This window comes from Mytilus galloprovincialis, chromosome 1 (genome assembly GCF_965363235.1).
Source record: "Mytilus galloprovincialis chromosome 1, xbMytGall1.hap1.1, whole genome shotgun sequence".
Lineage (NCBI taxonomy): Eukaryota > Metazoa > Mollusca > Bivalvia > Mytilida > Mytilidae > Mytilus > Mytilus galloprovincialis.
The window spans coordinates 102,550,051-102,571,285 of NC_134838.1; the positions used below are offsets into that span (position 1 = coordinate 102,550,051).

The window sequence follows — 21,235 nt, forward strand, 5'->3', positions numbered from 1 at the left end:
TGATTTTGATTTATATTTGCTCTTTTGGGAGATACATGTAGTTAAACTTTGTCATTTTTTATACAACCGCAAATATTTTTTTGTATTGTATAATGGTATGATGTTGTCTTCGTCTGCGCCATCATTGTTGTCTGTGTCATCCGATATGTTAATGGGTCTCTTTGAAATTTAATAAGAAGGTTCAATACCACAAAAGGAACGTTGGGATTCATTTTGGGGATTAAGGTCCCAACTGTTTAGGAATTAAGGGCCCAAAAGGGGCCCAAAACAAGCTTTTTTTCTACTTTCAAGATAATTACTTGTGCATAAGTATTTTAATTGCTTTGAAATTGTTCCACAATGTTTACTACCACAAGTTAAAGGTTTGGATTCATTTTGAGGGTTATGGTGCCAACAGTTTAGGAATAAAGTTCCCAAAAGGGGCCAAAAACAAGCATTTTTGTAGTTTCTGGACAATAACTTGTATGTAAGAGTATGAATCTATCTGACAGTGTACCACAAGGTTCCATGTCTCAAAAGGAAGGCTGGGATTGAGTTGGGGGTAATTGCTCCATTCATGCAGGAATTAGGGGCCAAAAAGGGCCAAAAACGAGCATATACATGTATCTAGTTTCCAGATAAGTGTTTAAGTGTATGGATCACTCAATGTTCAATACTACAATGTTCCATACTACAAAGGAAAGGCAGGGATATAGTGTGGGGTTAATTGCTCCAAGGGGGGATTCAAAAAGTTTTGGAGGGTTCCAATTTTTTTAAGGGGTTCAATTTTTTTTTAAAATTTGTATAAAGTTTCAAGGAGAAATCTGTAATTGCACAGTATTGTGCAATAGATATGTAAGATCTTATTATTGGTTTTGTGTCAGAATTCTATATTTTGTCAAAAAATTTATAACAACCCAAATTCAGACAGTATCAAGCTTGAATTTTGTGTCCAAATTTGGCCCAACTGTTCAGGTTTCAACCTTTGCGGTCGTATCAGACTGGGCTCAGCGAAGCATTTTATTTTGATATTAAATTACGCAAAAAATGCATAGCTACAGTTTGAATACTAGAAAGTTTTCACTCATGATGCAGATGTTTATTAATTTATATTCAACATTCTATCAAATTCTTCTAACCCGCTAGTTGTTGATCTGAACACACTTCCTGTGGGCAAAATTTCCATGTAACCATCTCCCCCAAAAGCAATCCAGTTGAACTGTAAGTAAGCTATAGAATTAGCATATCTATGTTTAACTACCTTGCCCTTAAAGGAATGGAAATAGCCACGTTTGCTTGGTGGTATATCCAAATCACTTCTGTGTCCTCCATTTCCTCCATACGGACCAAATGTCCGGCCCATATTTGTAACAAAGGTAATATTGTCAATAAACATACCATGCCATATTTTGATCTTAGAAACAACTTCATCTTCTTGAAGAGTGAATTCCTGTTCGTTTAAGATATTATGTGTTGCTGGTTTCTTGCCATGAACAAGATGTATTCCACTTTGATAATGAATGTATAATCCACCTACAACAACATAACCTTCCCATCTTACTATCCATACTCCAATTGTTATAGGTTTGTCATTTATGAGGCCCCTCATGGGGGGGTCCTAGTAATCACATAATCACCATTTTTTTGCCAATATAATCACATAATCATTAAATATTTGCTTATCTTTAGTAATCAAATAATCATAAACTAAAAATACAGTCCTAGGTAATCAAATAATCATGAAATATTTGGCTTAATAATCAAATAATCATTAAAAAAACGGCCAAGTAATCACATAATCAAAAACCCCATGAGGGCCCTCATTTATCGCAATCAATTCAGAATCATTAAAATAACTGACAACGTCAAGTTTATATCTTTCCAAGTATCTCTCTGGAATGGAAGCATACTCTTGAAAACTAATTAAATGTTTTTCAGATTGAGAATATTTTCTACTTGTAAGTGTTTTTGTTCGTTGTTTTTGGCATATACATGCCTTAAATGCATGTAATTCTGTACATTCTTTTATCACATGTTCTAACATGTCTAAAGGTATATCAGAAAGACGGATGATGCCTAATAAGTCCAAAACAAATTCTTCTTTATCCACATTATTAGCAGATAGATAATTACCTAATGATGCAAGTATACAGGCTTCATAATTTTCAACAGGTATTCCGTGACTGAAAACAGCCAATTTTTCATTATTCAACAAAAATTTAAAGTCCTCATGTGGTAATTGATTTAACAGTCCATTTTCAACTACAACTTTGAAGTTTTCTGATATGCATTCTACTACTGCATCGGACATTTTGTCGAGGGAAAACTGTTTTACAAATGAAATCAAACTAATGGCTGTAGAAATTGTAATATTAGATATAATAATGTTTTGACATTGTATTACAAGTGGTTGAACATCACAGTCATCTGTTGCTTCTTTGAATTTGGTGGCAAAGTTGCTGACAACCGTTGTATCCATGGAGTCTATACTGATAGATGAGTTTCAAATTTTGATTTTAAGAATGAACTGCCATGGTTGACCGGGGTCATTGGCGTGGAAAGATATTTGCTCTGTGATGTGGTAAAAATTCCCTGTTGGACTGGTCCGTACTGTATTACATTTCCTAAAACAAGAGCAAAAAATCTAAGGTTAACAAAAACAAGAGTGAACATGCTGAAATGTCTCGCCTTCTGTACTAGCCATTGATATTATGTTGATAGTTCTAAATAGAAAGCCTTACTACAACTATTACATAAACTTAATATGATCCCAGAAAATGAGGTCAAGGTCATATTAACCAAACGAGAAAAACATGTACACCTTACAATCATTCAATACCATAAACATAGTTGACCTATTGACAATATATAGTTTCTAAGAAACAGACTTAACCAAAAACTTAACATTGACCAATGAACCATGAAAATGAGGTCTAGGTCAGATGAACCATGCCAAGCAGACATGTACAGCTTACAACCCTTCAATAGAAAACATATAGTTGACATATTGCTTATAGTTTAAGAAAATCATTCCTAAACTCACTGAGCAATGAACCGTGAAAATGAGGTCAAGGTCAGATAAAACCTACGAGACTGACATGTACATCATAAAATACTTTCATACACCAAATATGTTGCTAATTTATTTAAGTAATGATATTTCATTTTCTAAAGGATTGCATTATCATAGTAGCTAAAGTTTATAAAACCCCAAAATATCCGTCCTTTTTTCACCAAATTGAAATTTCTTCTAAACACGGTCCACCGACAGACAAATAGTTAGAAAGCAGGTAACGGTTTGATCTAAAGTTTATCATCAACAATAGTCAATTGATGTGAACATTCAGTTGTTGCAAAAAAAGATTAATACCTTAACTCTGACCTACTAAAATTGTTTTCACTTCGATTTAAGACTAGTTTTTCATCGATTTTTTATTTACTCTATTTATTCATATAAAATTAAGCATATTAACTTTTTGTCGGCGTCGATACTATTATTGTCAGTACAAATAAATATTTTCCATTCTTTCATCTGTATCATCATACATGGTAATGAAACATTGCAAATTTGTTGACGTTTGACAATAATTATCATAAGTATGTTATAGATTCTTTAATAGAAATATCATTCTGTATATCATCGTTTTACCTTATAATAATTATAATTTTAAGAGCAGATTATCAGTCTAAGAAATGACTATTCCTGCTGTTTCCCTTGTTCCACTTTCAATGACATTCTTTTTTTTCTTCAATAAATGAACCACATGCTAAAAACAATCGCAACCCATCTCGGACTCCTCAAAGGTCAAACTAAATATTTGACCAATATACTTTATTTTAAGACACATTTAATGAAGCTTTGGTTTAAAAACTTTTTAGAAATATAATTTAGGTAGCAATGGCAAAAGATCACGACTAGAATTGTAAGATATTTAGGTTTATAACCACTGACCTGCTCTATTAATCGCAGAAGTTTTCCATTTTGGTTTACTTTACGTTATACGCTTGAACAATAAACATATCCATATTAAATATATTGTCATGCATGATTGCGTAAACCCCTGAAGACTGACGACGGTTATATAACCCTAATTAAACGTAGCTGTTTATATAAAAAGATAGTGAGCACGTGCAAAACTATGCTTTAAATCTTATATAGCCTTATGGTCTGTAAACAGGACTAAATGGAAAACAGCCAACTGGATGTTTAACGACAATCTATATATAAAACATGAAAAGTGGAATGTGTACCTCATAAATATAAGTCCCAGGGGCTGATAAAGGATTTTAGGTTAGGGGGCGCAATCTTCATTTTTTGGATAAAATTACCGAAATATTCTTTTAAACTGAGGACAACCCATGCTTTCTGAATTTGAGAGGAGGGCACATGTACATCCACCACGCCCTTGTCTGATTGCGCCCCTGCGTCCACTGGTCTGCAATATAAAGGCATTGATCTAAGGGTAGATCTCGAGTATGGCATAGATGCATTCGTATGTAGTAATATTTTTAAACCGTATTATATCATATATTCGATTAAATACAACATGTGTGCAAATATCATGACTATATAAATATATTAATGAACAGGATGAATGAAACTTAAAGATACATTAAATGGATACAAATTATTCTGTAATGGTACTATTGAAATAGACACGAACCATATGTTACTTAGATGATGAGTTCATAAAATCAATCAACTTTTGCAAGAAATACACTTTTGAACAAAAATAAATCTCCAGAATAAAAAAGGTTAATACATTAGATTCAAAAATAAGTACAGCCTCCGATTCGTTACAGCAAATTGTTTTAAATACGTAAGATCAAACTCAGAATAAAATTGGATATTGTCAACGGTATAATTGTGTGTTGCTATTTTTATTTTTTTTTGCTGACTGGAAGGATTTTTGTATCTAAAATTTCGATTGTACTGACTCTAAAACGAAGATAATAATGAGCTGGGGCTTTGTGGAGGCAAACTGAGAGGAAGGGCAATTCAACATTCTCGAAATTGTTTTCATGATTTGCCAGAAAACTCGATTGATCAACAGCAAATCAACCAATCTCCGACTGTCATTGAACTTTACAATTTAAAAAAAAGTGAATAGTGAGCACAAAACTTGAAAAACTAACAAGTTACTATTTTAATATAAATAACAATGCAATATTACATTGTCAGTACATTTTATTCATGATCAGGATTACTATACTTACATGATAAATAAATATGATTTTTAATACATCTGCTTCAGTTTATGGGCAATTGACTAATTTTGTTGCTTGACCAATTAACACATATTAAATGTGATTTTAAACCGAAGGAGTAAAAACATACATGCTGGTTATCGTAAGTCAGTGTGACTAATTTTTCCTCGTTTAGTATATTTTCCTTATATGAAACATAACTCTATCGAAGCATGCATATTTCAAATGAAAAATCTATTTATTCAAACTGAAGAAATATTGTCAATAGTATTCGTGTTGTATATTCATTTAGCTATACAGAAAACTGATCTCTACTATCCAGACATACTCCTAAACTATGAATCAAATTATTGTAGTTTTATTGTTTTGCATTTTGGATTGCATATTCAGTTGTACAAATTGTCCGGAGCACCAGAGTCAAAATGTGAAAAGTGACCTATGTCGCAAAAATGAAGATGGTCAGTACAACACGAATGGTAAGTTCAATTTTTTTCACCAGATATCTTTGGGGGTTATATTTAATTTCACTATTTAATTATAAATTGTGTTTATGTTTATGTATCATTAAGCGGAATTCATAATGGAAATCAAATAACAAATTTAAAGTTCATTCAGTATTGATGGGTATATATTCTGTGATATGTTATTATAAAAAAAAAAAGAAGATTTGGTATGATTGCAAATGAGACAACTCTCCACAAGAGACCAACTGACACGAAAATTAACAATTATAGGTCACAGTACGGCCTTCAACAATGATCAAAGCCCATTCCACATAGTCAGCTATAAAAAGCCCCTAAATGAATATATGTAAAACAATTCAAACGAGAAAACTAACGGCCTAATTTATGTACAACAATTTAACGAAAAACAAATATGTAACACATAAACAAACGACAACCACTGAATTACAGGCTCCTGACTATGGACAAGTACATACATACAGAATGTGGCGGGGTTAATGTCAATCTACGAATTAGGACTTGCATGTTTACTCTCTTGGTATTTACTTATGTTTAAAGATTTAACTCAGTCAACTTGGTCCCCTTCGTGCATACTTGCACATAAGGTCATCACCATATTTTTTTTACAAACTATTGGATTATCGTTTACATATCTAATCTCAACATGCGTAGATAGCTTTACATGTCGATGAATGTTATACAAAAATCGACAATTTAAGGTTTTTAACCGGATTTTTGTGACAAAAATGTCGGTTATTGAATTGGGGATGTACGGCGGGCGGGCGGGCGGGCGGGCGGGCGGCAATCAAATGTTGTCCGTGCATTAACTCATGAACCGTTCAACCAAAGCTTTTAAAATTTTAATATGTTGTTACTGACAACTAAATGAAGGTCAAGTTCAATAATGGCGATTTTGACTTTTACCGTTCAGGAGTTATGGTTCTTGAAAGATTGAAAAATGGAGTTTCCAGTCGTGTACGTGCATTTACGCATGAACTGTTCTACCAAAGCTTCCCAAATTTTAATATGTTGTTACTGATGACAAAATGGAGGTCAAGTTCAATAATGACGATTTTGACTTTTACCGTTCAGGAGTTATGGTTCTTGAAAGATTGAAAAATGGAGTTTCCAGACGTGTCCGTGCATTTACGCATGAACTGTTCTACCAAAGCTTCCCTAATTTTAATATGTTGTTACTGATGACAAAATAGAGGTCAAGTTCAATAATGACGATTTTGACTTTTACCGTTCAGGAGTTATGGTTCTTGAAAGATTGAAAAATGGTGTTTCCAGTCGTGTCCGTGCATTTTCTCATGAACTATTCAACCAAAGCTTTTAAAATTTTTATATGTTGTTACTGATGACAAAATAAAGGTCAAGTTCAATAATGAAGATTTTGACTTTTATCGTTCAGGAGTTATGGTTCTTGAAAGATTGTAAAAAGGCGTTTCCATTCACGTTGTTGCATTTACTCATGAACCATTCAATCTAAGCTTTTCAAATTTTATTATGTTGATACTGATGACAAAATGGAGGTTAAATTTGATATTGACGATTTTCACTTTCACCATTCATCAGTAATGGTTCTTGTGATATTGCCAGGACACAAATAAATGTTAATAAATCCGGTAAGCTGTCGTTGTGACAGCCTCTTGTTAGATATGATGACGTAGCTCCATGTTCAAACCACTGCCTTAAAGGTTACTAATCGTATTTATTCGCTTGTAAATTACATCGAGAGATTTTGCATCTCTGTACCTACCCAACCTTTCATTAGATCAAAATTAGTTTTGCATTTTTGAGTGAAATTGAAAATCACTTTAGAGGGAACCCGGATAAATGATTTTTCAGCTGACAAAATACGGTCTACTTGATTTTATATATCTTCATAAATGATATTTCAGCTGAAAACAACCGTCTACTTGATTGATAGTTCGGCTGACAAACTACCGTCTTCTTGGTTTGGTTTGGATAAAATATATTTCAGCTAAAACAACCGCATGCTTTTGTGTCTGGATAAATTATTTTTCAAATGATACGATTTTACTTCCTGTTAAACTGAACAGTTGCATTTAAAAGCCTCTGAAAATAAGGCTTAGCTATAATATATATCTCAATTGTCAACATTTTTACCTTAGCCCAGAGCTGACTTTAATAGTCAGAAGAAAGAAATGTGAATAACAAGTGTATTGTTTAGTATTTCAGGGCACAATACTAGAAGTAAAAGAAATGATTCCCAATCCAGATAGCATTATGGAAACCTCGGATCAGCTTGACGCCATACAAGTGTATTATGTTGTTGAAATCACAAAAGTCTACAAGGTAAAGATTCAAAAACTAAGTATTTGTTGCATATGTTGAGAGTTACAGTTGTATCTGGTAATAAAAGCAGGGAAATTAATGTAAGTATGTTCTGAGTTTATATCTATAGTTATCAACACGTTCAGACCGAATGGTCATATGTAAATGTTGCATAACAAAAAAGCATTATTATATATTTAGTTTTATATATTCAATTACTTACTCTAAAGTTAAATTGCTTGTCTGGTTTCCTTTGTGACTCTGATATAATTTTTCATCATCGGTACTAGTACTCTAGTACTATAATTATCATACTTCATATTTTCCCTCACGTACATAATGAAAAAAATGTGTTTTCCCGTCTATTTTCGCAGTTAATATAAAAATGTTGAAATGTGATGTCCAATGAGACAGCTAGCCACCAAAATAAAAATAGAGTAAATATATGAAATTACAGATCACTGAACTTCAACAATGAGAAAAAAAAACATACTGAAAGTCTGATATTAAATGCTTCAACATGACAAAGGTGAAACAAATCAAACGAGGAAACCAACGATATACTAGTAGTTTATAACTAAACAATTTTCGAAAACATTGCAGATATGAACCAGCGACAACCCCTGAACTACAGGCTTCTGACGTTGGACAGATTCAGTAAATAATGTGACGAGGTTAAACATGTTTGTGAGCTCTCGTCCCTCCTGCAAACTTTTGACAGTGGTGTAACAGCACAACATATGAACAAACTGTAAAAATCAGTTGCAATCTGTCTATAAAAAAAATCAGTAGGAGGCACAAAAACAACTAACATAAATGTTTCACTATCAAAATATCAATATTTACGGGAGTTCAATACAGATGTAAATTTTCATTGTTATTGCGAACCCAATTGTATCTTTCCATAGATTCACCTGATAGTTACCTGTCCATTTAAACGTTTGGCAGTTCTATTGTCCCATTGAACAAATACAACAGGTATTGTTCTCTGTGTAGTTTATTCACTGGGACCTTTAAATTTCTTCTAAGAGAAATCTATCACTCCTACCAGAGTAAAAAATGTATCTGCTAAATTGTTGGAAAGTATATGTTTAACATAAAAAAAAACTGCATGTGAATTTGTGTTTATTAAACATGTATAATATTTTTTTCATTCTGTTGAAATAAATAATGATATAATCAAAAAAAGTTTGTTTTAAAAAAAAAGTATTGTTCCTATCAAAATTTTCATCTTTTAGTTTTTGTTTAGGTATAGAATACTTGTAAGAAGGCCTTAATATTTAAACGTCACCATTTCTAGGGGTGTTGCTAAACGGCGGAAACGGAAAACGGAATGGAATACGGAACGGAAACGGAAAACGGAAATAGAAAAAAAATATTATCTTTTCTTTTTATGCCCCACCTACGATAGTAATAGGATCCTGTCCCCACGCACCTATGATCTGAGAGTACTCGCAGTTAACTGACAGTTAGTTCAAAGCCACTAACAACTAATAAACGAGAGGCTCTAAAGAGCTTGTGTCGCTCACCTTGGTCTATGTGAATATTAAACAAAGGAAGCAGATGAATTCATGACAAAATTGTGTTTGTACATCTTACTTTACTGAACATTCTTGCTGTTTACAATTATCTCTATCTATAATGAACTTGGCCCAGTAGTTTCAGTGGAAAATGTTAGTAAAAATTTACAAATTTTATGAAAATTGTTAAAAATTGACTATAAAGGACAATAACTCCTTAGGGGGTCAATTGACCATTTCTCTAGTTTATCTCTATCTTTAATTATATTCAAGATAACCAAAAACAGCAAAATTTCCTTAAAATTACCAATTCAGGTGCAGCAACCCATCAACGGGTTTCCGATTCATAAGAAAATTTCAGGGCAGATAGATCTTGGCCTGATAAACCGTTTTGCCCCATGTCAGATTTGCTCTTAATGCTTTGGTTTTTGTCGAGCCTGCAACTTTTGTTGCAGAAAGCTCGACATAGGGATAGTGATCCGGCGGCGGCGTTAGCTCACTTCTTAAAAGCTTTATATTTTAGAAGGTGGAAACCCTTGATGCTTCATACTTTGTATATAGATGCTTCCTGTTATGAAGTTTCCGTCAGTCACATGTCCAATGTCCTTGACCTCATTTTCATGGTTCAGTGACCACTTGAAAAAAAAGTTCAAAATTTTTTGTAATGTTGAATTCTCTCTTATTATAAGTAATAGGATAACTCTATTTGATATGTGCGTACCTTGCAAGGTCATCATGTCTGTCAGACAGTTTTCACTTGACCTCGACCTCATTTCATGGATCAGTGAACAAGGTTAAGTTTTGGTGGTCAAGTCCATATCTCAGATACTATAAGCAATAGGGCTAGTATATTCGGTGAATGGAAGGACTGTAAGGTGTACATGTCCAACTGGCAGGTGTCATCTGACCTTGACCTCATTTTCATGGTTCAGTGGTTATAGTTAAATTTTTGTGTTTTGGTCTGTTTTTCTCATACTATATGCAATAGGTCTACTATATTTGTTGTATGGAATGATTGTAAGGTGTACATGTCTAGCGGGCAGATGTCATGTGACCTTGACCTCATTTTCATGGTTCAGTGGTCAAAGTTAATTTTTTGAGTTTTGGTCTTTTTATCTAATACTATATGCCATAGGTCAACTATATTTGGTGTATGGAAATATTTTATGATCTTTACGTCAGTCTCGAAGGTTTTATTTGACCTTGACGTCATTTTCACGGTTGATTGCACAGTGTTAAGTTTTTGTGTTTTGGTCTATTTTTCTTAAACTATAAGTAATGGGTCAACTATATATATTGTATAGAAGCATTGTTAGCTGTACATGTCTGCCTGGCATGGTTCATCTGACCTTGACCTCATTTTCAAGGTTCATTGGTCTTTGTTTAGTTATCTTGGTTAATGTTAAGTTTATGTGACAGTTGTAATAAAGCTTGTAATAAAGCTTAGCTTTATACTTAGGACTATCAACATAATATCAATGATTAGTATAGAAGGCGAGACATTTCAGCGTGTTCACTCTTGTTGAGTTATAAGCCAAAAACTGCATTTTACCCCTATGTTCTATTTTTAGCCACGGCGGCCATCTTGGTTAAGTGGCCGGGTCACCAGACACATTTTTTAAACTAGATACCCCAAAGATGATTGTGGCCAAGTTTGGATTAATTTGGCCCAGTAGTTTCAAAGGAGAAGATTTTTGTAAAAGATTACTAAGATTTACGAGAAATGGTTAGAAATTGACTATAAAGGCAAAAACTCCTAAAGGGGTCAACTGACCAATTCGGTCCTGTTGACTTATTTGTAAATCTTACTTTGCTGAACATTATTGCTGTTTACAGTTTATCTCTATCTATAATAATATTCAAGATAATAACCAACAAGAATGTGTACAAAGTACACGGATGCCCCACTCGCACTATCCTTTTCCATGTTCCATGCACCGTGAAATTGGGTAATAATCTAATATGGCATTAAAATGAGAAAGATTATACTTTAGAGAACATATGTACTAAGTTTCAAGTTGATTGGACTTCAATTTCATCAACAACTACCTTGACCAAAAACTTTAATCTGAAACTCCCAATTTCATTTTCTATGTTCAGTGGACCGTGAAATTGGGGTCAAAAGTCTAATTTGGCTTGAAAATTAGAAAGATCATACCATAAACAGCAAGTGTACTAAGTTTCAAGTTGATTGGACTTCAATTTCATCAAAAACTACCTTGACCAAAAAATTTAACCTGAAACTCCCACTTTCATTTTCTATGTTCAGTGGACCGTGATATTGGGGTCAAAAGTCTAATTTGGCTTTAAAATTAGAAAGATCATATAAGCAACAAGTGTACTAAGTCTCAAGTTGATTGGACTTCAGCTTCATCAAAAACTACCTTGACCAAAAACTTTAACCTGAAGCGGGACGAACGAACGAACGGATGGACGAACGGAGCCACAGACCAGAAAACATAATGCCCCTCTACTATCGTAGGTGGGGCATAAAAACAGCAAAATTTCCTTAAAATAACCAATTCAGGTGCAGCGACCCAATAATGGGTTGTCTGATTCATCTGAAAATTTCAGGGCAGATAGATCTTGACCTGATAAACAATTTTACCCCAGTCAGATATGCTCTTAATGCTTTGGTTTTTGAGTTATAAACCAAAAACTGCATTTTACCACTACGTTCTATTTTTAACCGTGGCGGCCATCTTGGTTGGATGGCCGGGTCACCGGAAACATTTTTTAAACTTGATACCCCAAAGATGATTGTGGCCAAGTTTGGATTAATTTGGCCCAGTAGTTACAGAGAAGATTTTTGTAGAAGATTACTAAGATTTACGAAAAATGGTTAAAACTTGACTATAAAGGATAAAAGCTCCTAAAGGGGTCAACTGACCCTTTCGGTCATGTTGACTTATTTGTAAATCTTACTTTGCTGAACATTTTTGCTGATAACAGTTTATCTCTATCTATAATAATATTCAAGATAATAACCAAAAACAGTAAAATTTCCTTAAAATTACCAATTCAGGGGCAGCAACCCAACAACGGGTTGTCCGATTCATCTGGAAATTTCAGGGCAGATGTTGTCCTGATAAATAATTTTACCTATGTCAGATTTGCTCCAAATGCTTCGGTTTTTGAGTTATAAGCCAAAACTGCATTTTACCCTTATGTTCTATTTTTAGCCATGGCGGCCATCTTGGTTGGTTGGACGGGTCACCGGACACATTTTTTAAACTAGATACCCCAATGATGATCGTGGCCAAGTTTGGTTTAATTTTGCCCAGTGGCTTCAGAGGAGAAGATTTTTGTAAAAGTTAACGACGACGGACGACGGATGCAAAGTGATGGGAAAAGCTCACTTGACCCTTCGGGCCAGGTGAGCTAAAAAAGTCATGCATCTAAGACGTAAAGCGTTGGTGATATTATAATAATCTAGACGGTAACGCATTATGTTGTAACATACTATATGTTACAGCATCTTGCAGAGAATGCATGTTTGAGATACTTAATTAGCAGAAATGAACAAATGTCTCCTGTTGTCCATTCATCAGGAATCAAGCTAGTATTAATGATTGTTGAAAAATTTATTTGTGAATAATAATATGATAGCATAAAATTGAGAATGGAAATGGGGAATGTGCCAAAGAGACAACAACCCGACCATAGAGCAGACAACAACAGAAGGTCACCAACAGGTCTTCAATGCAACGTGAAATTCTCGCACCCGGAGGCGTCCTTCAGCTGGCCCCTTAACAAATATATACTGGTTCAGTGATAATGAACACCATACTAAACTCCAAATTGTACACAAGAAACTAAAAGTTAAAATGATACAAGACTAACAAAGGCCAGAGGCTCCTGACTTGGGACAGGCGCAAAAATGCAGCGGGGTTAAACATGTTTGTGAGATCTCAACCCTCCCCCTATATCTCTAGCCAATGCAGAAAAGTAAACGCATAACAATACGCACATTAAAATTCAGTTCAAGAGAAGTCCGAGTCTGATGTCAGAAGATGTAACCAAATAAGCAAAATGACAATAATAAATAACATCAGACTACTAGCAGTTAACTGACATGCCAGCTCCGGACCTCAATTAAACTGATTGAAAAATTATGTCTTCATCATATGAATATCAGGCACAATCTTCCCCGTGAGGGGTTTAGTATCATAACATCATAACATATATGAGAAGAACATAACCCGTGTCATGCCAACAACTGTTTTTTTTTTAAGAATAAATGTGTTTAGTTCCGATGCAAAGACCCTATAAGTGAATCAATATTAAAGCCAAAATATGCAATCTTTAATGACCTAACAACAGTATCGTAACTATATCACTTCTTAATAAGTCTATTTAAAGGTTTTTTGCTTCTGAGGTGAATACTGACATTTTTGTGCTTTATAAAGAATATTTCCATAAAATATTGGATGTGAAATACCTGAACGTATGAGAAGTCTGCATGTTGAGCTATATTTACGAATGATGTCCTTATACTGATGATAAAATTTAGTAAATGTTTTGACTAGTTTGTGATATCGAAAACCCTGTTGTAATAATTTTTCAGTAATACATAAATATCTCTCGTTAAAATCTAAAACATTGTTACATACACGAGCAATCGTACAAGTTGAGATATATAAACTCCGTAAGATGGTGACAAGGGAATGTCACCATCTAAAAATGGATAATTAACGATAGGAAATGAGAAATCATCTCTTTTATCATAAATTTTAGTATTAAGCTTTCCGTTAATGATATAGATATCAAGATCGAGGAAAGGGCATTGGTCATTGTTAGTATTAGCTTTATTTAAAATAAGTTCAACAGGATAAATTTCTTTAGTATACATACTGAAGTCGTCATTATTGAGAGCTGAAATATCATCCAAATATCTAAAAGTATTATTAAATTTGTGTATCAGATGTTGTTTTGATGGGTCTTTGCTGATTTTTGTCATAAATTGTAACTCATAGCAATACAAAAACAGGTCCGCAATAAGTGGTGCACAGTTAGTCCCCATTAGAATTCCAATAACCTGACGATATACGGAATCTCCAAAGCGAACAAAAATATTATCTAGTAAAAATTCAAGAGCAGATATAGTATCAAAGCATGTCCAATTGACATAGTTTTTTTGTTTATTGCTACTAAAAAATGACCTAAAAGAGTTTGAACATATATATTCACATTCTGACTTTTTAAATGCCCATTTAATTAGGTGTGTGATTTTTTTCTTAATGAGAATGTGAGGCAATGTGGTATATAGGGTAGACAAATCAAAACTTTGAACAGATTCAAAATCACCAATATAAGCATGCAATTTATCAAGTACTTCCAACGAGTTTTTGACACTCCAAAAGTAATTAATTCCACTATTTTCGAAGGCTTTATTTGAACAATTTATTATAAGGTTTTTGATTGTACCAAGTGTACTGGTAAGAAGAATAGATAATTTAGTAGTGGAAAAATGGCTTGAAGACGAAATAAATCTATATTTGTGAGGTGTTTTGTGTAGTTTCGGAAGCCAATACATAGTTGGGACTGTATTGAATCCATATTCTAATTTTGTTCTCGCCCTACTTAAGTTATTATGTCTTTCTGTTTGATGTCTTCTTATGGACGACATCAAAAGATCGATGTAGGATAAAAAAAACTTAAATCAAATAGTTTGGGGGTGGGGGGGGGGGGGGGGGGGGGGTAACATTCTGCAAGTTTTGTATGTCTAAAATCGATTTTTACATATATCCCTATTGGTAAATCAATTTTCCCCAAATCAAGTTAAGAAGGGGGGGGTCAGTGAAAAAACTATGTGAATTAAGTTTTTTTATCCTACATTGAACTTTTGATGTCGTCCCTTAGATACAATTATAGTGAACTGTTCATTCAATGTTTTTGTTCTGTCAAGGTTGTTTTCTGCTGGTAATTAGACCTGCTTTAGTCTTTAGTGGTATATTTTGAGACAGTTCTTTTTTTAATATCTATCCTGACCCTGCTAAGTGAGCTTTGGTCGTCACTTGGCGTTCGTCGTCCGATTTCGTCTTGGTTAACTTTTACAAAATTTCCCAGTCTCTGAAACTACTGGGCCAAATGTTATTGAACATATGTCTTTTAGGGACTCGCCTGCTAGATTTGGTTAAACTTTTCAACAATTATCATTTGTGTTTCTAGTTTAAAAACTGTGTTGGATAACACTGTGTAACATAAAATATTGTACTCCATGAAATATTGTCTGTCGGACAAAATTTCCTATAAAATATTGTACACTGACATTATGAAATAGTTTCTTTGTCGAGGAATTTTCGTCACCTCCTTCCGGACAATATTTCACTGAAATTCTGTTCATGACAATACTTCACTATGAAATACTGGCTTTGAAATATGTTTTAATCGAATCATTACACAATTAGAAATAGTACACAAGCATGCAGCATGCACATTTTTAGATTTATAACTTAAATGATTTTGTATAGCAAGGAATTTATAGTACTACTAATAGTGAGTTTCAAATTTGCAAAGATACATTACAAATGGTTAATTATAGATTACAGAATTGTCTAACGTATACATGTATGTTACATTGTATTACATTATAATGTACAAATATAAGTAATGTACTGACAATCGCTTATTTTGTTAAAATGTACACAGGCACATGTCGCTGGAAAAAAAACACCTATATACCTTCTCTTACATGAATATATGTTAATAACCTCCCCTTCATGATACAAAATTCCATGACAATCTGCCTATGAAATATTGTCTCTATACTCACAAAATATAACCAAGATATAACCTCCCTTTAACAGGACAAAATTTCATAATATTCACCTGTGAAATATTGTCTCAATTCACACAAAATATAACCTCCCTTTAACAAGACAAAATTCCATAGTATTCATCTGTGAAATATTGTCTATATATAGACAAAATTCCGTTGGCTAGAGGTATAGGGGGAGGGTTGGGATCTCACAAAACATTTTTAACTCAGACGAATTTTTGCGCCTGTCCAAAGTCAGGAACCTTTGGCCTTTGTTAGTCTTTTATCTTTTTTAATTTAATCTCATGTATATGTGTTGGAGTTTAGTGTGAAGCCCATTTTCACCGAACTAGTACACAATTTTATTTAGGGACCAGCTGATACCATCCCCGGCGTTGAAGACCCATTGGTGGCCTTCGAACGTTGTCTGCTCTTTGGTCGGGTTGTTGCCTCTTTGACATATTAATATTTCCAGTTTTCATCATCTCATTTTTTTTAGAATGTTGAGCTCTACCCTTATGTCCATTCGCGTCAAAACGGTCAAATGACTTCTTATAGAAGTTATCGACCTTATATGACGAATTTTCACACTTGCCTTTTCGCCTATTATATTGAAATATATAATGAATAGATTAAACTTTTAATTGCAAACATTACCAGCAAGACAAGATCTATTGATTTTCGCAGTTCTTTATCACCCCCTTTAATTCCGTCAATAAAAAATTTCTTTCCGTTTCCGTTCCGTTTTCCGTTTCCGCCGTTTAACAACACCCCATTTCTAGGGGGGTTTTGTCAAATTTTTTTTCGAAATAGAAATAATATTGATTTTTTTTTTCAGAAATCAACTTTTATTAATGTTTGAATCAGTGCTTACATTCAACAGATTGAAAATATAATAAATTCAAAACTCATATGCAGTTTTTTTATTAATAGTAAACATGTTATTTCCGTCAATTTAGCAGATATTTTTTTGACTCAGATGAATTAATAAATGAGTGATAGATTTCTTTTAGAAGAAATTTAAAGGTCCTAGTGAATAAACTATACAGAGAACAATACATGTTGTATTTGTTCAATGGGACAATAGAACTGCCAAAAGTTTAAATGGACTGGTAACTATCAGGTGAATATGTGGAAAGGTACAATTGGGTTCGCAATAAATCATACAAAATTTCTTTATTTGTTAACATTAAATCAAGATGGTCGACAGGTGAATATTAAAAAATACGGAGATAACTAAAAAAAAATGATATTCGTCCTAATTCTGTTTTTTGTTATCATAGAAAAAAGTATATTAAGTATATATGTAGGAATCTGAAGTGCGATGGCTCTCTAAAGTGCGATGGTCACGCTAAAGTGCGATTGTCACGCTAAAGTGCGATGGTCTACGCTAAAGTACGATGGGATCTCACGCTAAAGTGCGATGGTCATGTGTTTGCTAAAGTACGATGGTATAGCACGCTAAAGTTTTATTGATTACAGTTAATTTCTACAAATTATTATCTTATTTTATCAGGCTATTGGAGAATTAAAAGAAAATCGCCAAATACAGCTTAAAACATCTAACGATTGTGTCCCGGACAGACTGGAAGTTGATACATCATATCTTTTGGCAGGTATACTTTCATTGTCGAGCCTTCGACTTTAGTCGAAAAAGCGAGACATAGCGATCCTACATTCCGTCGGCGTCGGCGTCGTCGTCGTCGGCGGCGTCCACAAATATTCACTCTGTGGTTAAAGTTTTTGAAATTTTAATAACTTTTTTAAACTATCCTTGAATTGTACGAAACTTGGACAGAAGCTTGTTTATGATCAGCAGATAGTATCCAGAAGTAAATTTTGTAAAAATCAAATTCCATTTTTCCCGTATTTTACTTATAAATGGACTTAGTTTTTCTTCCAGTTAACATTACATACAGTCTGCAGTTAAAGTATTTAAAACATTTTTAAGATTCTTAAACTAGCCTGGATTTTTACCAAACTTGGACAGAAGCTTCTGACAATCAAAAGATAGTATCGAGAGGAATAATTTTATTGATTTTTTTCATTATTTTTGATGAGTGTGTGATTAACAGCAAAAGTGGGCGAGACACTGGGTTCCGCGGAACCCTTACACATTTTTTTTTATTATTATGTGAATTGATTAGAGGAATTTGTTTGTAGTCTACACGGATTGCGTAAAACTGAATGAAGGCAAATTATTTTAAAATTCACATAAAGCTATATTGAAGCTTGGAAAATTAGTATTATCTTCCCTTAGACGAAAAGCAACTACAAGAATTGTGCACTTTGATTAAATAAAATTCAAAACAAATATTTCTTATATCTATTGATTTACATGTTACACAGAAATGATTCCGTATGTAATAACTTACAGGATTATCTAAACATAGATGCATATGATACTTGAAATATGACTCGTACATTTATCAACGATGCGTGCTTTAAAATAAAAATAAAAAACGAATTATTACATTAAATATAAACGAATGATTAAATATTTCTTAGCGCCTTTTTTTTTAACACTTTAAATCGATATGTTTCGAAGTACGAAAACGGATGGTGATATGACCCTCATGGTTAAGTGCCATATCCATCGTATAATTGTACCATATACCCGGGACCATATATAAGAATTGCCATCTGTCGGATTTTTCTTCACTGTATATTGCATAATATCAAAAGTTCAATATATGATAAAGAACTTAATTCATATAGTTTTTTCACTGACCCCCTTACCCCCTCTTAACTTAATTTGGGAAAAATTGATTGACCAATAAGGATTTATATAAAATCGATGTCAAACAAAACTTGCACCCCCAAACTATTTGAATTAAGTTTTTTGTCCTTCGTTGATTTTTTGATGTCGTTCCTAAGTCAATTCTGATATCGATGATGACGTGACGTCTGACAAATCTCTTAGTAATGAAACTGCAAAACGGTTAGCGATTGTTGCAATCAGCTTTACTCTTTATTAAAGAAGACATAAATTTATGCAAAGCACCAATGTGATTCTCCTTAGAAAAAGGACTGCGGAAAAAAAAAACCAGAATCATCTATATACTTACTCGTTGGTTTCGAAGAACAAAAGTTTAAGTGACCACGAAGGTGATAAAAAAAGAGTGCAAGAATTCCCCCAATTACAATGAAAAACATACATTTCGAAGTGAAGACTTATTTCTCTAGTTCTTCAAGGTGTAGATGGTATAACATTTTCTTAAATCACAACAAATTGGAAAGTTTTACTTATTTGTCTAGGAAATACCATCTCAGAACAAGTTTTGCTGTTGTGATGGAAGAACTTTTTCTATATCTATAACACATCCATATTCTTGACAAACGTTTTCCGGTGATTTGGCTTAACTATTGATATTATTTAAAACTTTTTCATTTGAAACCCAACACAAAAATATGTCAGTCAATTTCTCCATTAGCACATTCACATGGTTTAGCGAGTTACTAATTCAGTTTGTGTATCTATTGCATCTACGATTCATTGTTGTTTTCTGTTTATGTATCGATTGTATCGGTTGCATCGACGATTAATTGTTGTTTTCTGTTTATATATCGATAGTATCGACGATTCATTGTTGTTTTCTTTTTTATTTATCGATTACATCGACGATTCATTGTTGTTTTCTGTTTATGTATCGATAGCATCGACGATTCATTGTTGTTTTCTGTTTACATGTATTTATCGATTGCATCGACGATTTTATGGTTGTTCTTTGTTGAGTTATCGAATGCATTTCGATTCATGCTTGTTTTCTGTTTACAATTTCAGCAAACACTGATTTGATAATCGGAAGATGTAACATAGCCAAACTGTCTGAAAATACAAGTTCAGAGGACGTGAAGTGGCTGCAAGGAGATAATACTTGCTCTTAATTTCTCTCTATAACTTTAAGAATGCACTGAGACAGTCGAAATATACAATTAAAAGACTTAATAACAAATTGCATCTTATAATTAAAAGTCTTTAAACTATTAAATGAACTAAAAAAATCAAAAAATTGTCAAAACTTGGGACTTTATACGGATATCTAACTACAATTTTTGATAACATGATACAAAAAAAACAATGACTAATATCCTGAGATAAGTCGTTAAACTATGACATATGTGTGCTAGTTTTTCCGTCCAAGTGTTTTATACAACAATCGTAACAATTGATTTAATTAAATTATATTAATAAAAAGATGTGATGCGAAGACCAATGAGACAACTATCCACCAAAGTTCAAATGAAGTGAATGTAAGCAATTTCATGAAAACTTGCGTGCCTTCAACAATGAAAAAAACATACCGTAAAGTTGGCTATGACAAGTCCCGAACTGAAAAAATATAAAACAATTCAGTTGAGAAAACAAACGGCTTAATTTATAACAAATCAATTTACAAAAAAATAAATTGACAGAAGTGATACACACCTTTGAACTAAAGGCTACTGACTTTGGACTGGCACATTTAGATTATGGCGGTTTAAACATGTATAAAGACGCCAACCCCTATAACCTGTGACAATGGTGCACCAGCGAAACACGTGAACAAACTATACAACACAATTAACAAAACAAATACATACTATGAGAAACAGCAATAAATCTAATCCACCCAATATCAGGCTCCTGACTTGGGGCCGGCACAAGAGAAATAAAGTTTATTTCAGGTTCATGTAAAAAGATTAAAACTGCAAGCATACTGGCATTCATTAAATAGTCGCCCAACGTCCTACAGAAAATAGAGGATATGTTGGATATTGGCAGTTTAGTCTGTAAATAGTGAACTATGGATTTCCCTAAAAGTAACAACACATGTTATTTATGTATATAAAGCGTACAACTCTCTTAACAAGGCGTGTTGGATACGCGAACATGGATGCGTATATTAGTCAAAAATAAAATGACAACAGTTACACCATGGCTAAAAAAGAAAAATTCAAACAACAGTACAAAAACACAACATAGAAACTAAACACTGAGCACTCGAACCCCACCAAATACT

At 33.3% G+C, this 21,235-nt stretch overlaps 1 long non-coding RNA gene across 1 annotated transcript; it reads left to right on the forward strand.

Annotated features, from left to right (window-relative positions):
• Positions 1–5,437: 5,437 nt before the first annotated feature.
• Positions 5,438–20,188, forward strand: LOC143047972 (uncharacterized). The gene is made up of 4 exons (XR_012969704.1): positions 5,438–5,663; positions 7,849–7,973; positions 17,749–17,848; positions 20,017–20,188. It is a non-coding gene; the product is annotated as an uncharacterized LOC143047972 (long non-coding RNA).
• The last annotated feature ends 1,047 nt before the right edge of the window (positions 20,189–21,235 follow it).